Source organism: Cryptomeria japonica, chromosome 10 (genome assembly GCF_030272615.1).
Source record: "Cryptomeria japonica chromosome 10, Sugi_1.0, whole genome shotgun sequence".
Taxonomy (NCBI): Eukaryota; Viridiplantae; Streptophyta; class Pinopsida; order Cupressales; family Cupressaceae; genus Cryptomeria; species Cryptomeria japonica.
In genome coordinates, this window is record NC_081414.1 from 234845005 (window position 1) to 234858183 (window position 13179).

Below are 13179 nucleotides of genomic sequence, written 5' to 3' on the forward strand. Positions count from 1 at the left end.
TGACATTTCCTAAATATTTTTGGTCCTTTGATCTTTGGTTCAATCCTTTTGTGTGATCTTTGGTTAAACAAGATTAACTAGATTAAATTTTACACTAATGAATTTGCTTATAAAAGCAAAATGAAAACCCTAGATAAAGTAAAAGGAATGTAATTGATGATTTATTAATAAATTAGGCGATCGTCTATTTTACTCTAACATTATATACCTATTACAAAATTTTATATTTGAAGTACAATTATGCTAGAATGATTATTATTATTGATATTTGGCGTAACTTTCTAGTTTAATAAAATGATCTCATAACCATTATCTATAATGGTGTAGTCACATATGCATATTATAATTTTTATGTTAAATAAGTTCATGTGTATGTTCATGTAATTTGTTTTGCAATGTAATCTTTAAGTTGCAATGTCTATAGGTCGCAGTTCATTTGATTCGTTTTGTTTAAAATGTTTAACTCAAGTGCATCTTTGTACAATGTTTCATCTTGTTTGTGGCATACATTGTATATGAATTTGTTTTTAATTCAATTTAATTTAATGTATACATGCATATTGTCACACACACACACATTCATACATTTCACATCACATCTAGATATGGCTTCTAATGGTTCACATCATTTTTCTTTTGAGCAAAGTGTGCATCTTGATCCTCAGCATACCTCACGTAGGTCTGAGACTCTTGAGAATTCAGAGACTACTTGTATTGAGACTATTTTGAGAATGCAGTCCTCTCTAGCACAGTTACAATAGACTTTAAATAGCACTTATGTGCTGGCCAATAGAGATAAATTAGAACATATTAGAGATGAGCTGATGCGTATGATTGAATTTGCTCAATCATACAATCCATATGATGACCCTCACATTGAGTATTTTTATAGGACTTTATCTCACACTGTCTATGACACGGTTAAATGGAAAACAATAGATAGAAATGTTTCTGCAGTGAAAGTGAAATCCATGTTCCCATTTTACATGGAAATGGTTGTGGTTAGAGGATATCGGGCCACTAGATATGAGGATCCTATTGTCGCACCATTCATATATCCTAGATGGTTGGTGATACATCATAGGTGGCCGTAGAAGGATGAGCTGCCACAATATTTCTGCAACCAATTGTATACAAAAATTCATCTAGGATATGATGTTGATTACACAAACTTTCCACGACATGCTGGGCAGGGTAGGGGCAGATTTGTAGACAGATTTAGACACCATGATACACAACCCCCTAGTAAGAGGGCAATGGTGGGTCAGAACCTTTCATTTTTTCTGAAAGGTTTGGATTTGGTCACAAGTGGTACTAGTGATATGGCAACTGAGGAGGCACACGTTGACATGTATTCTAGCATTGCCAACATTGCTACTCAAGGTTGATGAGATGACTTCTTTTCGTGTGGGGAGATATATGTTGCATTCTCGTCCTGCCCCTATTGTTGATGAGATGGATCCATTTTATGACCCATATATTCGTTATGAGCTACCATTGCCTACAGAGATCACACGTTTACCGGAGGATAGTTTGTGCCAGATGAGCTACTATTTAGTGAGCGATCTTGTGGATGCTTATCAGGTTCTCTCTACATTACATGGGATCACTCCTCAACAGCTCCCTGAGTTCATTGGATGAGTACTTCAAAGATCCTCGATTAGTACTAGCCATGGTGGAGGAGATTCAGAGCCTGATAGTTCCAGGCAGGAGGATATTTCGATACCTCCTACAACTCTCGAGACTATAGTGCATCCTACACCACATACTCCAGGAGTTTGGCGACGAGGTTTTTCATCTCTTCTTATGGATGACTTTATTGATCCAGATGCTGTGTCATTACACTCTTCGGAGATATCTGGCATCAGGGGTGCATTCGAGGAGAGGAATAAGGTAAGAAACTGGAAATTTTGATTTTAACTTAGTTGTATATATAAAGTTTTTATGTATTCACTACCACTGACATTTTTTTTTAATTTTAAATATATATTACAAGAGATTATGATGGACATGAGATATGGAGATTTGCAGGCACTTGGTGATCCTATTCATCACGATACACAGGTAAATTTATATTTAAATTTAAATTGATGTCTCTTATTTTTTCGTATTCATCAGGATCCACTATATATATATATATATATATTTTTTTTTTAACATGGAAATTGTGTACACAATGTAGGCCCCCGGAACAAGCAACATATCAGATCGAAGATCGGGGATCGGGACAGGGCGCGACATAGCTCATTATATTGTTATATATACATGCTTGCTTCTTTTATTATGTATATCTGACATTTTTATTATACATGTTGTGGACATTTCTATTATACATGTTGTGAACATTATATTTCTATTATGCACTCGATTTCTATTATACATGTTGTGGACATTTAGATATTATACATGAACTGTGGACATTGCATTTGTAGCCTTATTTTAGACATTATACCTCGACATTTCATACATGTTACATGTTTATCTAGACATTTCATGTGTTACATGTTTATATCTACATTTCATGTGTTGTACATGTTTATTTTATGTGTTACAATGAGCTCTCACTCTGAATTAGGTGCACACTCTAGACCACTCTTCTAATTCATCAACACCTTTTCTTAATATTTATAATTTATTATTTAGTGCATAATTTAGTCGAAAAAGGATGTCTTAAGGGGATCATAATATATGCTAAATTAGTATTCAATTTCTTCGAACTCATTATTATTGAATTTATCTACTTAGTTGTGCTACGTGTTTATAGAAATTTCGTAATTCTGAGTTACATGTTTATTTTATGTGTTACAATGTTCAAATTTCATGTGTTACATTTCAGTTAGATTGATATGCAAATCATTTCTACATTTCAGTTAGATTGATATGCAAATGATATATACTAGGTTTTAGGGTTGGTATTGGTATTGGTATTTATATAGGTTTATGGATCATTTTAGTAGGTTGTGAAAATATTATTAACAATATTACATGTTGTGTTTGTTGTAACACTTAAACTTTAATGGCGATGACCACAAGTAGTATGGGATGCTTGCTTTTCTTCACAACTAGTACTGAAGCAAGAGCTAAGTTTGATATTAATCTAGAGTTTAACATTATTTAAGACTACATCCTAGGACTATAACTAACTTTTCTTAATGAGATGTCTTAAGGGGATGTCAATGAAAAATCAAAATGTATTTTCTAAATTTCAAGTAATATAAATAATCACTTATAAATATGAATAATGCAGTTATGACTAGTGCCTTGTTCTTAATCAAGAAATATAAATAATTACAAATAATTTCTTAATCAAGCAATATAAATAATTACTAATAATCTAATTCAAGTAATATAAATAATCACTAATAATCTAATGTAACAAAGAAAGGAATTTACATGTGTGTGAACTCATGAAAAATTGAATACCAATGTATATATATAATTTAGCATACTTAGTTCATAAAGGGATCTAAAATTAGGACCTATTAGGATGTCCAAAGAGGATGTCCAAAGAGGATGTCTTAAGGGGATGTATACCATAAAAGAATACATTTAAAAACTTTTCAACCAAGCGTGCATATGTAACAATTTATATAATTTAGCATACTTCACATAAGGGGATCTAAAGTTAGGACCTATTAGGATGTCTTAAGGGGATGTCCAAAGACGATGTCTTAAGGGGATGTCCAAAGCGCATGTCTTAAGGGCATGTATATCCCATGTAAAAGCACATGTATGTATGTAATTGAAGAATACATAAAATCATAAATATAAAAGCATTTCAACCTTGAGCATGCATAACAATATATGAAAACCATTGTTCACCATGTCAAAAAAAACAAACTAGATATGATCTAATATTAAAAAATCATCTCTAAGTTTTAATATGGTCCAAAAATATATATATCCAGTGCTAGTTTAAATTAAACATGATTTCAAACTCTAGTTCAAATATAAAAGTATTCAAGCTACAAAAACAAGTTGATAGCCTAGGTTAGCTTCTGATACATATAGTCTGGATCCTCTCTATCTTTTATTATCTCCAATTTTTTTTAATGTTCTTCAAAAGGTAACCTCCACTTTTGGTTTCCACGTCCTTTTTTTGGCAATGTCTCAAATTGCATCTTTGTCACTATAACCAAGTGACTGCAATGTAGAACTGTTTTTCTAGGCATGTATTCAATAAATTGAACACCATTTTTGTCTATCTTAGTTTGCTGATAATAGGTGCCTTCTATAACAACTGAACCAGTTGGATATGTCTGTCCATCACCGTCTACAGTTACTTCTGGCAATTTGAATTTTTCTTTCGTGCATCTTAGTAGATAATAATCTACACCTTCCACATTGTCAGGATCCACAACCACAACAAAAATATCACCTGCATGTATGTACATCCAGATGACACCATATAAATTTAAAACAAAAGTAAGATGTATCTATAAAATTTGAACATGTCACTACATGATCTAAATTAAAACTAAATAAAAGAATATGTATCCACACACGCACTTGAAACGACTATATTAGAAACACATTCATAATCAACTGAATATATAGGATCATGAATGTCTATGTCATTTTTATCATCTTTATAAGGAGACATTATGATTAACTCTTTTATATCCCATTGTGAGATATCCATTTGCAATATTCTCGCATTGACTCATTGGATTGTCCTCAACACAGTGAGCACAAAAGAATGATTTTTCTCTTACTTGAATCAATGGAGGCTTGTGGTGTCCTGTAGTCATCACTTGATGTAAACTTCTAATACCAACAATTATTTGACAATTGTAAGGATTAGATCGATCAATACCTATTACAAATATGAAATGAAATTTGCACATTTTAAGATCAACTACTTTAGGATGAAATTTGCATAGCTGTTGAAATTTTTAAGAATTCTTGAGAACAAAAATATTTTACCTTTCACTTCCCAAAAATAACGTTTGTTGTATGGCGTGTCCCGACTAGCAAAATGACTTTGACACCATTCAACAATTTTGTTTGCATTCTCTATGCTATTACCTACATAAAAGAACTTAGAGATGTTATGTGCACTTTTTTAAAAATGAAATTATATTAAGAAATAGATACAAACAAGTTGAAAATAAAATTAATAGGACCTGCAAGTTCATGTTAGCGAAGTGCACGCTTCACACATGCTCTTGCTCCATCGTGCTCTCCTTTTCCATGTCCACTTTCAAAGAAATTCCACATAAACTTAACATTGTGTCTAGCATGTTGCATGGATAGCCAATTAAAGGCTTTTGTAGATTTAAATTATCCCGCTCCATAAAGTTGTATGTCATGTACATGTACAATTGAACATTTAAAATAAAATTTATCAAATTGAAATTAAATACAAATTTACATATAAATGAAAATAAATTGAAACTTATGTACTCACCTGCACAACCATTCAACCAAATCCAGTGTTGTGAAACATTTATCCCCCGATTTGCAAGATATTCAGAAAACATTGCAAAACAATGAGCTACATAGCTCCTATCATGAACTTTATCATCGCTGATATAGAAACGAACCTCCTTGATGATAATGCGTTCATTTGGACCAGTACAATTTTCTACCCCATCCACATCAAATTGTGCATGTCTATAGGTCACTTGCACAAATATTGCAACTTGACCAGAATGATAATATTGAGTTTGAATCTGCGATTGAGGGGCAAATGTATAGTTCTCGGAGAAATCTACAATTGAAAGAATACAACCAGGTGGAAAACAAATTTTGGAATCATGAAATTGTTTAGCTTGCCATCGTGCACCATGACAATGTTGGATATGTGGATAAATCATAGTACGAAATCTGTTCATAAATTCAAGGTAGGGCAATTCACTCTCCTTCAATGCAATTTTTTTGGATTCATTTCCCGACTTAGTTCGATATGTCTCATATTGAAATCTCTTCCACAAAACTGGCATTGAAACATCAATATTTTCAATTTGTTTTGGAATTTTTTGCAAATCTCCACAATCAATGCATGTACTTTTTATACATTGTGCATTGAAGTCATCTAAATCTTCTGATTTATCACATAAAATTAATTTTAAAAATTATGTCGTACTTCTAGGGATGACCATATCTGGATTAAGTACTTCCATAGCTTTTTATATGACTCTAAGTATAGATGAAACTCAACATGATTTCAACAACAAGTTTCACGTACCTTATTTATGCGTACAAAGAAAGGGCACAACCTCTCAAACATTCTCTGACATATTTTCACATCTGAAAATTCTTCCTTGAATGCTTCAAATAGTTCACTTTGTGCTGTATTTACAAAATGTTTAGGATGTAAAATATTCATACTAGTCTCTTCATCTTTCATCTGTATAGTGTCCCTTCTATTGGAAGAAACACGGGAGTGGCTGGTCCAATATTCGATGACCGGTCTTCTTACATCTTCATAAATTATGTCTTTTCGAGGAAGTCTACAAATATTTACCTAATTCATTTCAATGTTTTCATCTAACATATTTCTCCTCCTAATATATCTTTGAACAATTTTTCTAGATGTATGCAGTAATTCAAAAATTGCTATAACTTGTCTTTTATGTGACAACCTCTTACTAGAAATCGTAGTCATCAACGCTCTACGTGCAACACTTGAATCAACTCCTTGACTTGTGGTATCAATAAGGTTCAATGCATCTTGCAAATTTTCAACTATTGTTTCTTTTACATGACCTCCTGAGCTTTTGCTATTATCGACACCCAACATCTCCAAAACATGAGTCATCTCTCTTTTCATAAATAACTTTACAAATAATTGTGCTCTCCCGACCATAGATTTTTTTCAAAATATTCCTCCCATATGTTTTTGCAATGCAATTTAATTGTGCTCTCAGGTACCATGTGTTCAGATGAAATTTGACTGAAAAGAGAATCCTCATTCATCTCCATCAGATTTCTCATGACAGAAGAAAAATTCGTACCTTGACTAGTACTAATTTCTTTCGCTACTTCAGTTGCATCATCTTCAACATCAACAAGATCTTCCCCAACATCAACTGGTTGCTCTTGATTACGTTTTGTATGACCTTTCTTTGAATAATCCCTTATACGATCATATTTTTTTGCTCTATTTCTTTTATTCCCCATTACACAAAATATTGAAATCTGCTTTCCTAAAATCGCAAGTGAATACTCCTTAAGAAAAAAATCAACTCCTTTGCAAAAAATCACCTCCTTTGAAAAAATCGTCTCCTTCCTTGAAAAAAATCAACTTCCTAGAAAAAAACTGAAGATTTTATGAATTGTTTTTGTTTTTTGCTTTTAAAAAATTAAAAAAACACCTCAATAATATACGAGGGAAAGGGTGGGGAAGCGAGCAGTCGCTTCCCCATGCGACTGCTTGCAAAGGGTCCCGCCGCTTGGGGGACTTGGCTGAGGCCCACTCGGTCAAGGCTGCCTATGTGGCATCCCACATGACAACCTACTCAACAAACCCCCTCTCCCCCCCAATTTGCAGAACTTTCAAGTTCCGCTAAGAATTTGACCATCAAATTTTATTAAAATAAAAAAAAACTAAAAATACCCTTTTCGAGAGCTCGGAGTGAGGAACGTTGACATATAATTTTTATAGAAATTCAATTAGAATTAGTATATTAAAATTATAAAATACTACAAGTAGGTATATTAACATTTGAGAAGACTCTGATTCGGAAAAACAAAAAAAATAGTAAATCATATAATAAAAATTTAAAAATTATATATAACACTAGAGGAGAGAGTCCTCTTCAAGAATATATAAGTTTTTTTTGGATTGCTATAGTTTTGATAGGGGAAATTTGGTGGTAGACGAAAACTATTAATTTCAGGAAACTTTGACTTTGAATTGTTATAATGGTGAAAATATACATCGAAATCAGATTTTTCTTTTGTGCACTGGCTATGGATGTCATCTAAAACATATTTAAAAATTAGAGGAAAACAAGATTATTTACATATAGTTTTGTGGTGGGAGGTGAAACCCCTAATTTGCAATATTTTTCAATAATTGAAAAATGACTTTAACAATTTAAAAAACATATCAATTCTTGTTCCAATTTTTTTAAAAAAAACAATAGGCATAAACTTCATCTAGTTTTACACATTTCATCAGTTTACATCATCTTCAAATAACAAATAGAAATATCACTTTTGTGCCATTGAAGTTGAACTGTTTTGCTGTTGTTAGCCTTTCCCTTTATAAAAGTGAGACACAAGTTTGTATTTTTACTCTGTGTGTTCTCCAATTTAAAGGTTTTGGGATATAAGCACATTACCACAATTTGGTCTAGGTAGTACATGATTTTTTCCTATTGACACACCATTGTCTTGAATAAAGATGAACCTTTAGTTCTTGTAGTAGATGTTTGCTTGATGCATATATGTGTGTGTAAGTAAAATTTGGGAGGTGCTATGAAGCGTAGTTGGAACCTACTACAATATTGGGGAAGGGTGATCAACTTCCTTGTTAAAAGTTAGACATCAATATTGATTTGACAATGATAAAGATAGAAGAAACAAAGGTGTTGGATATTGATGTGGATAAAAAGGTTGATATTCGAAACCTAAAAGTGTTAGTGACAAATCTTGTATATACATGTGTTTCTTAGGTGTGCAAAATGCTCTAGGACGATGCCTTTAATTCAACATCTCGTCACATTGTATGATGGATAATTGTCATATTCTAGAAAATTTAGTCTGAAATGATATTGATTTGAAGTTGAAACAAGATGGATATGCGTGCTCTAATAAATGAACCAAAATTGACCTAAACTAAGTAATATGACATAACAAAGTTTTAGATGTGTTCAAAGTGAACAAAATGCATTAAAATTTTCTATTATTAAATACAAACGATATCTATACAAAATAATGTAAAACAAATGACAAACAAATGAATAATAAGATGAACTATTCTTCTCCGTAATTTTTGTGCCACCTCATAAAAGAAATCCATGATGTATATTAAAGTTTAAATTTAATGGTTGCCTATAATAATTAAGTATACTCTTTATAATGGACCTTCTACTACAAACAACTGTACTAGGTGATTAGCAACAAAATAAAGAGTCAACATAATTGTGTATATATTTTAATATATAATTTATGGTCATATTGTCAAATTGCAAGGTGAGGGAGACAGGGCACTAAACAATTTAGAAATATTTTATAGCTGGGTGATTATGATCTCTTAATGACGACCACATGCTCCCTAACCATTGACCTTTAAAAATAAAAACAATTATGATATCAAGTTATGATTTAACATAGGCTGAACATAGCATACCATGCCATGATGAATTGCCGTTAGTTGACGGGCTTCACAACAGCCTCTAACTTTTACGTTTTGAGTTTGACGTTTTCTGTCCGTTTCATCGACCAATTCCCTTAACAGTGACATGACGGAATTCCACCATCAAGTTCATTTTTTTTTAATCTATGGTCTTCTATATAAATGCAAGGGAATTTGTAGTTGTTTTGGCTCACAACACTTTCAATCCGAACAAACTTAAGACACTTAAAAGATGCTAGAAAAAGTTCTTGGGATTAGCTTACACCTTCCAATTACTTTTTTTTTTCTAAGTATTTCTTAAAAAAATAATTATTTTATATATATCTTGTGATTATTATTGAGATAACATTTTAGTATGAGTTAGTTTAATGGTGGAAAACTTGTAGTCTTGAAAGAGAGGTCACAAGTTGAAATCTCATAGGGGTAAGATATGTATGCCTCATTTGTAACACAGTAGGTGCCTCTTGCAAGAAGTATGGGGTAGTCCCATATTGCTATAAGCCATCTGTAGACCCATATACAGGCCGCTTGACATCATGGACCATAAAAGAACCTTACTTTCTTTCTCTTTCTCTTTCTTTTTGAGGCGTTCTAGGAAGATATTGGCAAAGGTTGAATGTTGAACATATCCTACAACCAACCATAGTATTCCACTCCAAAACTCCCAATTTTGCCTAGGTTACAAGGATGTTGGAAAATGTTATGTAATTTGGATTTCTAGTATTTTTCAACAAATTATGTGTCTTGTGCATGTGCTTCTAGATGTTTTATGCATGTCTACCATGGCAGTAGCAACTACAACATTTAACAAAAATCATGTATCTTTTACGCTTTAATGGATGCCCATAACCTATTCGAAAGCTCACTTTCCTTTTGTAGTAATTAAAATTTGATCATGACTAATTATTTTAACCACAAATAGGGTTTCTACATAATGTGCTATATTTATATTTATTGCCAGAGGTGAAGTTAGACTATGACTAAATTCATAGGCTACTTGTTTGGATCCATTAGTGTGCATTATGATTAGCACAACCTTTACACTAACAAAAATGAAAGACAATGAGAAGGGATTTTGCTAGATGTTATAGTAGGAAATGCTCTAGTAGACACATTTTAAATATGCAACTATAAACAAGACACATAAATTATTGAAGAGAATACCTCAAAGAGATGTATCCTTATATAATACAAGGATTGTAGGCTATAAATAAAATGGATTTGCTGAAAAGGATTTATAAATTTTAATTAAATACAAATGGAAGGTGTAAATCCAAATACTTTAGAATATAGAGGAAGAGTCATATAGTTGTGCGTCATACATTTTTTCATTAGATTTATTTTCTAAAAAAATAAAATAAATTATGTTTACTAATTCAATACCATGTATTAGCCTAAGTTCTTTATTTTAATCTACTGTTCACCTGAGTTGTCGATCACTCATGTAACCCAACGCACATGAGCAAATGTTCAAATACTATGACAACCCAAATTACTTTCTAGCAAATTCATCATTGACCACTATCATCTATGGTGGGGCTCAAGGACTTAAAATTAATGATTTTAGGATGGATTCAAGCTTACTTTCTATTAGGCCTTTAACCATAAGTGCAATAATAAGTGAGATATTTTCAAGAATCAAAGAGAAATATAAGAAACCAAAAAACATACATCAATGAAGAAGTGACATTATAATAGTTTTAAAGAGTAGATTCCTTCTTGAAAGCTTGGAACTCCAATCAAGTGTTTTCTACATATCCATTGCTAATATTAACTCCCAATTATGTATTTTTCATAGCTACTTAAATAAGATTAATAAGAATAGACAACAATATAAAAGAGGAAATATAATGAATTTACAAGAGAGAGAATAGTTCAAGGTCGATCAAACCATTAGGTTCAACATCACCTCATATAGAATAATTTATTTGTTCTTGGAACAAGAGTGATAGCTAATGAACATAAAAGAAGTAGAGGCATCTCAACCAATTTAGAGTAGGGACTTACCATTATTGAATCCCTAATCTTTACATAGGGATTAAGGTGGATCCTCTCTTTTAATGACATATTTTACACTTGTCACAACCATTTTATGTGGAATCTCCCACCTATCCCCTACCTTTAAAAGTGGCCTTATTTGGCCCATGGTTAAGTTCCCCCATTTTTGGGGATTCCACTAAGTTCAAAGTTAGATAATAATGTTGAAGTAGATAGAAGCATGTCATCAGGTGTAAGGTGTCAATCCAAATTTTCACATCCGTGACACCCTACTATATGTAGGGTCTCACTCAAAATCCTATTCAAACAAAAAATAGAGTTGTGGGATTAGCTTGAGTGAGTGATGGGATCACACTACCAACTTGGATACTAGAGCTAAATACACCACCCTTAGGTATATAAATAGGATAGAGAAAGGTATATAGGTACAACCCTAATTGATTAACCTTCCCTATCTTGGTCAAGTGATGACAGGGGTTTAAAAATTCATTCAATAAGCAAGGAGACTTTTTCACCAATTCTAAAACCCCCAAGGATGCATCTCTACTACTAATTTGTCCTAGCTAATATGTGATCAAGGTAGTGAACCTCAAAATAGGGATTGGTTCTCTTTTTAATATATTAATCAAATAAGTAGGTTGATAGAAGAATAGGTAGGCATAAAATAAGGGAAAATAAGGGAATTCATTCTCTTTCTCAAGAAATTTCTCATTATAAGATAAGTGGTTTTAATTTCTTGACCTTAGGATCTAGTGAGAGTGTGGTCCATTTTATGGTATTATGATATAACATCCCACACAAAGTGAGGCACAAGGGGGAATGAATACCTACACCAATGTAGTCATTTCCACCAAAATAAATGAAGAGTGGAGTTTGGTCCTTTCACTGCATGGAAAAAGTTGTACTCTGACTACATGGAAAATAGTTTTATTTTCATGGCATAGTCCCTGCTCTCAACCATGTGTTTATGGAGAGGTGGAAGATGAAGCCCAATGAACCTACAATAGATGAATCCCATCACAAGCCCACAATTTTCTTCATCAAAAGTTTGTTTTACAACATTAATTTTGTTAATATATGATTCCTAACATTTGAAAAAAAAAACACGAATCAACTAAGAGGGTCTAAAATTTGAAAGGGATCATAAAAATATATTATAACAATGAGTGTTCATATTAAAATTTGAAATTATTTGAAAATGAGTTATTTATAGTAGGGAATGCAATTGGTTTACAATTTAAAGTGTCATTAACACCTATAAAAAAATGTTTGTACTCTTTGGTTAAAATAAATAGTGTATTTCAATATGTTTTTTAATTAACATCCAATTACATATATTCATTTTTTCAATATATGAATCCTTGTATTTGAGGCAAAAGTGAATCAACTAAGAAGGCCTAACATGTGAACTAAATTTTATAAATTTATTACAAGTTTTAGTTATAACTTAATTTTGAAATTAATTCTACAACATATTGATTTTTCTAATTATTTAAAATGAATTATTTATAGTAGGAAATACAATTAATTTTAAATTATTACAAAAATTAGGTATTTTAACTTACAAGTTTTTTCATCAACATTTTATTACACACTATTCATTTTGTCAATGTATAATTCCTAATATTTGAGACAAAATAAATTATAAATTAACTAAGGTATTAAATTTGAAAAACATCTTAGAAATTTATTTCAAGCATGTTAGTTGTAGTTTCATTTTTTCCAATGTACAAATATTATGACATAGAATGCTGATAAAGAAATTTGTAGACCATAAAAAAGTCACCCACTTTGTAACATGATTTATAACTACAACTCTTTTAAGGTTAGAAGTGTTTAGCATAACCAAGTATGCATTTAAAATTTTAATTACC